Raw genomic sequence first — 10,007 nt, 5'->3', positions numbered from 1 at the left:
GTAGTTTGGATCCAGAATGGAATGGCCAACAGATCGATGTTCTCTGAGGCTCAAGAACACGATATGTGTCTTAGAGAGGAGTTTCAGCACAGTTTGGTCCATGTGGCATTGTAAGGACAAGTTTGTGTGTGGTCTCTTGAGGGGTCTACGGTGATGGCCAATGCTGATTGGCCCTGGCAGGTTAATTCTAAAAGAGAAGTCCCAGTTTCTTGGAGCCCAACTATGGACTCAGTGAAGATGTGTGCTCACCCCTGGGGTGGATCAGGCAGTTGGGCATATGGCTCCACTGACAAGTTTCCCTCCATACTGTGTTTGGACTTAGAGCTGTCTGGTCCTCTTGCTGTCTGTCTGGGTGGCCACAGGACACAGTGAGGTCTTGGCAGGGGTATGACCTTAGACTGGACTTTGACATGTGCTCACATCTCCTTTTGCTGACTTATATTTAAACATCCTAGAAAAGACAGGTGACCTTGAAATCTGTGATTTATAAGATTATAAAGATGGCTGCTACTCAGGCATTGTTTCTTCTTTTGTAATCGAAATGTAGAAAATATTAAACAGCCTGTTTGCTATGAGTGTGGAAGAGTTTCCACAGAAACTCTTTTGGAAAAAAAGAAGAGGGCAAGGAACCAACTTCAAAACTGTAGAAGATATATCAGCCGTGATTTACACACATTCTGCCCATCGATCTTTCAGTGAACCCTCTACCAAAGGATTTAGTACCCTACTATTTGCCTCCTCCTTAATGCTTGAGTGCAAATTCCCAACCGCCATCTTTAACCCAGAGAATCTTTACCCCAGGAATCTCCCTAGAGCTGGGATACTGGTCCCTACAGGTATGGATTTTCCTTCAGTACTGTGTGATACTTTTCTGTTTGAAGAACTTTCATGAGGACAGCAGCCATGCTGCCTGGAATTCAGGCATTCAGCCTGGTGTGAGGTAGCCTGTGTGAGATTTGCATGCTCTGCCCCTACCCTCAGAGTTGGGAGCCCTGGGGTCCCTCTGGATTGGCCTCTGCAGTCCTGTTCTAGAAACCGCACTCAAACACCTTCACTGTTGGGCTCACTTCCCTGAACACTACCAGTCCCCAAGCACTGCCCCCAGTTTGTTTTGAGCACTGTCTGTGTGCATGGCCCTGTGTAGGTGCTGGGATGTATGTCGCTGACTCTGAGGCGTTGTGACCCAGTATGTGTTTGTGTATGATGTAATTTTTTTAAAAAATGATATGGAAAGGATATGTTGTTTTCTCTATTATTGTAGATGATTAAACTGAGATTCACAGAGGTAATGTCTCTCTGCGCTGGGCCACACAATGACTAAGTCATGAACCAGGACTTGACCTTGGGCCTCCTGGTTCCCAGACCAGGTCTTACGCTAATTTCTCAGAGCTGTTAGGTCATGCCACTGGTGGAGAATAGAGTATAGAGTGCTGTATAGCAGCATTACTTTAGAAAAATAGCAGTAAAAATAAACAAACCCAAGACTTGTTCATGATCCCAACAGTCAACTGTTTTCTCGTTGACTCCTAATCTTCATCATCATGCATTTTATAAACAGAGATCATGTTTTCACATCCTACGCTGGTTGCTTGTTCTCTTGACTGGTCTTCACTGGACTGAGGGACCGTGTGCACTTCATGTTTTTAACTGATACCTTCAGTGATTTCAGCTTCAGAGCAGCTCCTGGGGAGATTCTGCTGAACACCTCCAGAGGGTCCTGGTCACTCAGGAGAATGAAGTCACCTGGCTCTATGCAGGAAGCACTAGCTCAATGGAATCCTGTGGGTTGTACTCTGGAGGGTTTCTTGAATTATTTATAATTAATGGCTGTGTAATATTTTAGTGAGTTGATAAATTAATATTTATTTAGCCATTTCCTTGTTGGACATTGAGTTCCTCCCAAATTATGAACAGAACTTTTTGCTTCTTTCTGTTTTATTTCTTTAGGCTCAATTTCTGGTCATAGGGTTGCTAAGGCAGGAAGATGGAAACATCACTGTTCTTGCTACTTGTGGCCCCATTGCTGCTCTCTGGGAGTGCTAGTTTTCCTGCGGTACTTCTGCTTTTTATCTTTGCCAGTGTGGCGCACACAGTGGTGTGATTGGGGATTGCATTAAGAGAAGGGAGAAGTATAATTGAAGTTCAGCCTGTCTGCTTGCTCTTTAGTATGTTTCTTGTCCCTCAGTGTTCAATGCTGGCCATCATTTCCTAGGGACCTAGGAGCTCCATGTATGGAATTCAAAGGTGTGGTCTGGGCTCACCCAGGTCTTGGCTGGAAAGGCCTTACCAATAGTACTTGGACTAGTTTGAGAGCAGTTCGGTTCTCAGCTATGTCGTGGTGACTAATAAGTGTGTCCATTGACTCATTCATGTATTTGTTTTTTCATTCATTTACTGGAGCCTTGCTTTGTACTAGGCACTTCACTATACAAAGATGAGATTCTTGTCCACAGTGAGCTGAGGTGTTATAAGAGAGAAGGAACATAGATGGCTTAGAGTTGGGAGATGGGACCTGGGAAGGGTGAGCAGGGAGCTGCCAGCAGACTAGGGTAAAGAGCCCTCCACACAGATAACTGCTTATACAGTTCAGAGGCCTGAAACATATTTTTCATTCTCCTGGTAAGTATAAGTGTAATAGGGTCATTCAGAGAAGGAGGAGGCGGGAGTGTCCTAGATTAATGGCAGCAGCAGCAGCCACAGTAAGCTTTCAGTGAACAGTTGGCTTTGGGTTGGTTACTATATTTTAAGGGAGTGTTGGATTTTGAGGGGACCTGCATAGGGGACAGTGAATCACACTATTCCGTGGAGCAGATGTTTTGTTAGTGGAGGTAAACTTCGGAAAGTGAAGGGGGTACCAGATGGTAGAGGGACTTTAGGGTGATGGTATCTTACCAGGGCAGTGGAAAAGATGGGACTCTTTTTACGTTGATAGTTTTGAGGCTCTCCTCTTTAGTACCATATTATATGACATGTTTGCCTGCCTGTCTCAATACCACATGCTCTCTGAGGGTGAATGAACGCAGGGGACAGGAAAAGTGAGGTTAACCACCTGTTAGAAGTCCATCACTGACTTTCTCCTCCTTGCTCTTTGAGCCTCAGATAGGCCACATGAAGCTGAGACCCAAGTGTGTGATGTTCTAGACACCTTGGAGCTGGTTGTGATTAGGTGGCTGAGTCCAAAGGTCTGTATGTTTCTGGGAAGCATCAGTGTGACAGCTTGACAATGCTGTGAGAAACAGACCAGGACATCTGCTCCTTCCCCTGCCTTTGGCCTGAGTTGAGATAGTTGGACTCTCCTTGATACAACCCAGATCTGCCCATGAAGGGTGCTGAGGCAGACGAACTTCTCTGTGGTCAAGTAGGCCTGCACAAGAAAGGGTATGTGCATGAGCATGCATGTGGCCTCCAAGAGAAGTTGCTGGAAAGGCCAGGGGAGCTCATGTAGCACAGCTGAGGGCCATAGCAGGTAGCCTTGCCTGGGGAAGACCCCTGTGGACTGCAGTGGACAGCTGAAGACTTCGTGGCTTGAGGCTCTGGCTCTGGGGCTGTGGCAGGTCCCCCATTCCAGTTATCCCTGTGTGCATGAAGGGAGTATTCAGGAAATAGCAAAGTTTGATTTTTTTTTAAGTAAACTTTTTATTTTGAGATAATTGTAGCTTACCATGCAGTTGTAAGAAGTAAAAAATAATACATAGAGATCCCCATGTATTCTTTACCTAGTTTCCCCCAGTGGTGACGTCTTGTAAAATTATAGTACAGTGTCACAACCAGGATATTGAAATCAAAGCAGACAAGATACAAGGCACTTTCATCACGCAGGAGCCCTCATAGCCACACCACCTTGCCCTCCCACCACTACTGTCTCCTTCACCCCTGGCAGCTGCAAATCTGTTCTTCATTTCTGTAAATTCCACATTTTAAGAATGTTCTGTAAATAGACTTATACAACATGTAACCTTTAGGGATTGGCTTTTTTCAGTCATCATAATTTGCTGGTGATTCATCCAGGTTGTGTGTATCAAGTTTGTTCCTTTTTATTGCTGACTAGTATTCCATGGTGTCATGTACCACAGTGTGTTTAACCATTCACCATTGAAGGACATCTGCTTTGCTTCCAGGTTTTGTTTATTATGATAAAGGTGCTATAACCATTTGTGTACAGTTTTTGTGTGAACATAAGCTTTCATTTTTCTGGAATAAATACCCAGGAGTGCAAGTGGCTGGGTTATGTAGTAGTTGTGTATTTAGTTTTTAAGGAAACCACCAAAATGTTTTCCAGGCAGGCTGTTCCATTTTACATTCCCTCCAGCAATGTATGAGTGAAATATATAGTTGACCCTTGAACAATTCAGGAGTTAGGGGTGCTGACCCCCTGTACAGTCAAAAATCTGCTTATAACATTTGACTCCCCCAAAACTCAGCCGTTCCTGAGTATCTGAGGGGAATTGGTTCTAGGAGCCGCCCCTCTCCCCCCGCCCCAACACACACAGATACCAATATCCAGGGATGCTCAAGTAACCTATATAACATGTATTCAGTCGGCCCTTTGCATACTCAGACACCCAACTACAGATTGAAAACAGCACAGGTATTTATTGAAGAAAAATTTTGTACAAGTGGGCCCATGTGATTGAAACATGTGTTGTTCAAAGGTCAGCTGTACTTTCTTCACATCCTTGCTAGCTTTTGGTGGTGTTACCGTTTTGTTTTGTTTTTAATTTAAGCCATTCTGATAGGTGTGTAGTAACATGTCGTGTGGTTTTAATTTGCATTTCCCTAATGGCTAATGATGTTGAGCATCTTTTCATGTGTTTGCCATGTATATATCTTCACATCTAATGATGTGAAGTATCTTTTTATGTCTTTCACTAGGGTTCTAACTGGATTGTTTGTTTTTGTACTATTGAGTTTTGTGAGGTCTTTATATAGTCTAGATACTAGTCCTCTGTTAGATATTTGGTTTGCAAATATTTTACCTACTCTGTGGCTTATCTTTTCGCTCTCCTAAGAGGGTCTTTTGTAGAGCCAAAGTTTTTGATTTTAATGAAGTCTAATTTGCTAATTTAAATTTGTGTTCCATTTTAAGTTAGTTTTTGTATAAGATTGAGGCTTATTTATTGTTTGCTTGTGGATCTTCAGTTGCTCCAGCACCATTTGTTGAAAGATCTCTCCTCTGTTGAATTGCTTTAGCACTTTTATCAAAAATTAAGTTGGCCATGTTTGTGTGGGCCTATTTCTGAGTTCTCTATTCTGTTCCATTGATCTAATATGACTAGCCTTCCACTAATACTACACAGTCTTGATTACTGTGGATAGATAATAAATCTTGTAATTGGCTAGATGGAGTCCTTGCTCCTCTTTTTTTTTAATTTACAAAAACTTCTAGTTATTTTGCCTTTCCATATGCATTTTAGAATAATCTTGTCTATATCTACAAAATGTCTTGCTGTACCTTTGGTAATAATTACCTTAAACCTGGGGAGAATTAATATCTTAGAATCTTCTAGTCTGTGAACACAACATGTCTCCATTTATTTAGATCTTTTGTTTCTTTCATCAGCATTGTATAGTTTTCAGCATGCAAATCCTGTACATGCTTTGTTAGATTTACACCTAAGTATATAATTTTCAAAAAGCAATTGTAAATGATACTATATTTTTAATTTTGGTGTCCACATGTTCATTGCTAGTATATAGAAATATAGTAGTTTTTTATATACCAATCTTATATCCTACAATCTTGTTGAACTCACTAGTTCTAGGTGTTTTTTTCTATGGATTTCTTGTGGTTTTCTACATAGACAGTTTTATCATCGGTAAATATTTCTTCTTTTGGAGCTGTATGCCTTTTATTTCCTTGCCTTGCCTTATTGCACTGACTAGAAATTCTAGTACCATGTTGAATAAGAGTTCAGAGTGGACATCATTGCTTAACTCCTGACCTGAGAGGAGAAGCGGTTAGTATTACACCATTCACCATTATGTACAGTGTTAGTTTAGGCTTTTTGTAGGTGCTCGTTATCAGTTGAGGGAGCTCCTTTCTATTTCTACTATTCTGAGAATTTCTTTTGTTTGTTTGTTTTTTAAATCATGAATGGGTGTTGAATTTTGTCAAATGCTTTTGTTGCATTAATTCATGTGATCACAGAGTTTTTCATCTGTAGCCTAGTAATATGGTGGATTACATTGATTGATTTAAAAAATATATATTAAACCAGCCTTGTGTTCCTGAAGTAAACCCCACTTGGTCATGGTATATAATTTCTTAAATATGTTGCTGAATTCTGTTTTGCTAATATTTTGTTAATTTTTGCATTTATGTTCATTGGGAATATTGGTCTATAGTTCTTTTTCTTCTTCCTTTTTTGATACTGTGTCTGATTTTGATATCAGAATAATAGTAGCTTCATAAGTTGATTTGGAAAGTGTTTTTTCTTCTTTCTTTTTTTGGAAAAGACTACGTAGAATTGGTGTTAATTCTTTTTTAAACATTTGGTAGAATTCTCCAATACAATCAACCGAGCCTGGAGATTTATTTTGGGGGAATTTTAAAATTACATGTTCAGTTTCCCTAATAGTGATGAGGTCATTCAAATTTTCTGTGTTTTTTTTGAGAAATTGGTTCATTTTATCTAAGTTGTCAAATTGTTCGTAGAATTGTTCATAATATTCTCTTATTATCCTTTTGATGTCTGCAGGATCTATAGTGATAGCTCCTGTTTCATTCCTGATTTTAATTTGTCTTTTCTCTTTTTCTTTGTCAGCTTGCTAGAATTTTGTTGATTTTATTGATCTTTTCAAAGAATCATCTCTGTTTTATTGATTTTACTTTTTTACTGCTCTTTTTTCCTTATTTTGGGTATATTTTGTACTTTTTAAATCGTGTATTTAGACCATTTACATTTAATATAATTGTTGGTATGTTAGGCCATGATTATTTTTATTTTCTGTTTGTTCTCTTATTTCTCTTCCTGCTTTAAAATTTTTTCAAATTTCATTTTTTATGATAAATTTGATGACTTACAGTGATTTTTTTCAGTATGTTTTTTAGTACTTGCTCTACACGTTACATTACATCCCTTTATCCTTTCCTATGCAAGTGTCTTAGTATTTTCTCTACATAATTTAGAACCACAGTAGACAATGTTATAATTTTTGCTTCAGTCTAGGAAACTCTATAATCTAGAAAACTCAAGAGAAAGAAAGCCTGATTGTATGTATTTTTGCTTACTATGTTCTTGCTTCCCTCATGATGATCCCCGGTTCCTCCTTTATCATTTCTTTTCTGTTTATAGAACTACTTTAGCCATTTTTAGAGAGGTCTGCTAACAAAGTCTATTAGTTTTCCTTCATCTGAAATGTCTTGATTTCCCTTATATTCCTGAAGGATATTTTCACTGGGTATAGGATTCTGGGTTGACAATCGATTTCTTTCAGCACCTGAACAGTGTTGTGCAGCTTTCTGCAGGCCTTCATGGTTCCTGATGAGAAATCCACTGTCATTATATTTGGTTTTCTGCTATCCATGGCCATTGTTTTTCTCTAGCTGCTTTCAAGATTTTTTTCTTTGTCTTTAGTTTTCTGAAATTTAATTTTGATATGTCTTGGTGTGGATTTCTTCAGATTTGTCCTTTGGAGTCACTCAGCTTCTTGAATTTATAGGTTGCCACTCTTGCCAAATTTGGGAAGTTTTCAGCATTCTTTCTTGAGTACTTTTTCTGTTGTACCCTCCTTCCTTTCTTCTGAGATTCTGATGACACAAATGTTAGAGGTGTTATAGTCCCATAGGTCTCTAAGACTCTGTTCTTCCCTTATTTATTTCTTAGGTCTCTTTTCGCTCTGTTGTCTGGGTAGTTTCTAGTGTTTTTTCTTATAGCTCATCATTTGGTTCCATCATTCTGCTGTTTAGTTTTTTATTTCAATGATTACATTTTTCAGCTTCAAAATTTCCATTTGGTTTTTATATCTCCTATTTCTTTGCTGACGCTTTTCTTTTTTAATTTATTCCAAGTATGTTAATAATTTCTTGTTGAAGCATTTTAGCCTGGCTGCTTTAAAATCATCGCCAGATAATTCTGACATCGTCGCCAGATAATTCTGACATTATTCTGAATTCGGTGTTGGCATCTGTTGAGTGTCTTTGTTCATTCAGTTTGCAACCTTCTTGGTTCTTGATGTGACAGTGATTTTTTTTTTTATTGAAACTTGTACGTTTTCATGTTATGTTAGGTGACTCTGGATTGTGTTTGGCCCTTTTCTTTCAGTTGGCTTTCTTCTGACACTGCTCCAGCAGGGGAAGGGGAGCCACTGCCTTTTACTTTAGGTGGAGGTAGAAATCCAGGCTCCCTACTTGGCTTCCAGTGACACCTCAGGCAGGGGATTCCTTGTTATTGTGTGGGTAGAGGGGGAGTCTAGCTCCCCACATGTTCTCCTCTGACACTGCCCTGGCAGGGAGAGGGAAAGGGCCTTGTTACTGCTGGGTGAGAATGAAAGCCCTAGCTCCCTACCTGGCCTCCTGACACATCCCTGGCAGGGATGCTGGGGCATCTCTTAGCCAGCAAGGTGGAAGTTTGGCCTTTGCTAGTATAGTAGGGGTGGGGCTGCATCATTTCTATGGTGCCTGGGTGGAGTAGGGTGGTTATTGTCTAGGAATTTTCTGTCTTGCCAAGCTGTCCTTTCCCTGGCTCTTTGGCTAGAGTGAGCAGGCTTTTATTAGTGTATTTTTTTTCTGTGCTCTTTGGCACTTCTAGGTTGCCTGCTCCTCCAGTGTCTGGTCTGGGACAATGAGGCAAAGAGAAAACCCAGGGCATGTATCTCTGTGTCATCTCTTGGTTCCCAAGGTCCCTAGCCTGTCTGCCTCCTTGTTTTCACCCTTCAGAGTCTTCTTAGGTTAGTTTTATATATAATGTCCAGGGTTTTGTTTGTGCTTAGGTGGAATAGGGAAAATTATCTCTACACCATCTTCCAGGGAGCAGAAGTTTCAGAAAACCATTTTTGGAAATTTTGGGTTGAGGAGTCTGCCCAGACCACCAGTAACCTCTGCTTTATTGGATCTACGAGGGAGGGCTGAGTTTAATTGTAAGGAAAGCAGGTCAGGGGGTGCTTTCATGTGGTAACTTTTACATGGGTTTAGATAAGTGTGTTCTCCAGGGTAGCCAGCTTGAAACAGAACTCAGTCTCATCCTTTAGGTCCTTATAGCCCAGCTCAAATCCTCAGTATGGACAACAGCTACCTGCTTCTCCTGCACTGTCCACCCTCTAGTGCATTTATAATGCATACCTGAGAAAACCCCCCAAAAAAAAAACAAGCAAACAAACAAAAACCCAGACACCCAGCCAGAACACAACAACAAAACTAGCATACCACTAAGTTTCTAGAGTGCACTCCCCAGTGCCAGCTTCCTTGGGTTGTCTGTTTCAGTCTCCCTTTCAGGTTATTATGGGTTCTCAGGAAGAGAATACTTTTGAGACTCTTGGAGGCCTTGCCCCAGGAAAGAAGGTAAGGATCGAGAGGGAAGACTGCTGCCTTCCAAAAACACTTGTGAGCCTCTGATATCATGGGGGCAGTGGCTCTGCTGAATACTCTTGAACTTACCAACATGGCTGGCTGGGTCTGATGTTGGCATTTTTAGAGAGTCTGAGAAATAGTGGGAGAAGCTGCAGCACTTTCAGGGCAGGGTTGCCAGGTCAGGACCACAGGTTATCCAAGGAAGAGGAAGCTCCGAGTGTCGGGTATCTGGGCTTGTGGACTGGATTACATAGTCTGGATGTTCTCAGTAAGAGATGCTGAAGAATTTTAAGGAGGGAAGCAGCTGGGGCTGCTTTGCACTGTTAGAACAGCTCCTTCCTCACCGGTCCCACAAATGCAGCTATTCCAGCTTCTGTGCGTTGTGACTTTGCTTTAGCTGTGCCGAGAGAGTCCTCTCCATCCCAGGCTGCCGTCGTGTGTGTGTGTGTGTGTGTGTGTGTGTGTGTGTGTGTGTGTGTGTGTGTGTGTGTGTGTGATG

The 10,007-nt window shown here is 41.0% G+C and overlaps 1 protein-coding gene across 10 annotated transcripts in view; it reads left to right on the top strand.

Annotated features, from left to right (window-relative positions):
* MPRIP (myosin phosphatase Rho interacting protein) overlaps positions 1 to 10,007 on the top strand; it is a 138,244-nt gene that overhangs the window by 21,813 nt on the left and 106,424 nt on the right. The gene's annotated exons all lie outside the window — the stretch shown is intronic.

Source organism: Pteropus alecto, unplaced genomic scaffold, assembly GCF_000325575.1.
Source record: "Pteropus alecto unplaced genomic scaffold, ASM32557v1 scaffold52, whole genome shotgun sequence".
Lineage (NCBI taxonomy): Eukaryota > Metazoa > Chordata > Mammalia > Chiroptera > Pteropodidae > Pteropus > Pteropus alecto.
This window is presented reverse-complemented; position numbering and strand designations above follow the sequence as displayed.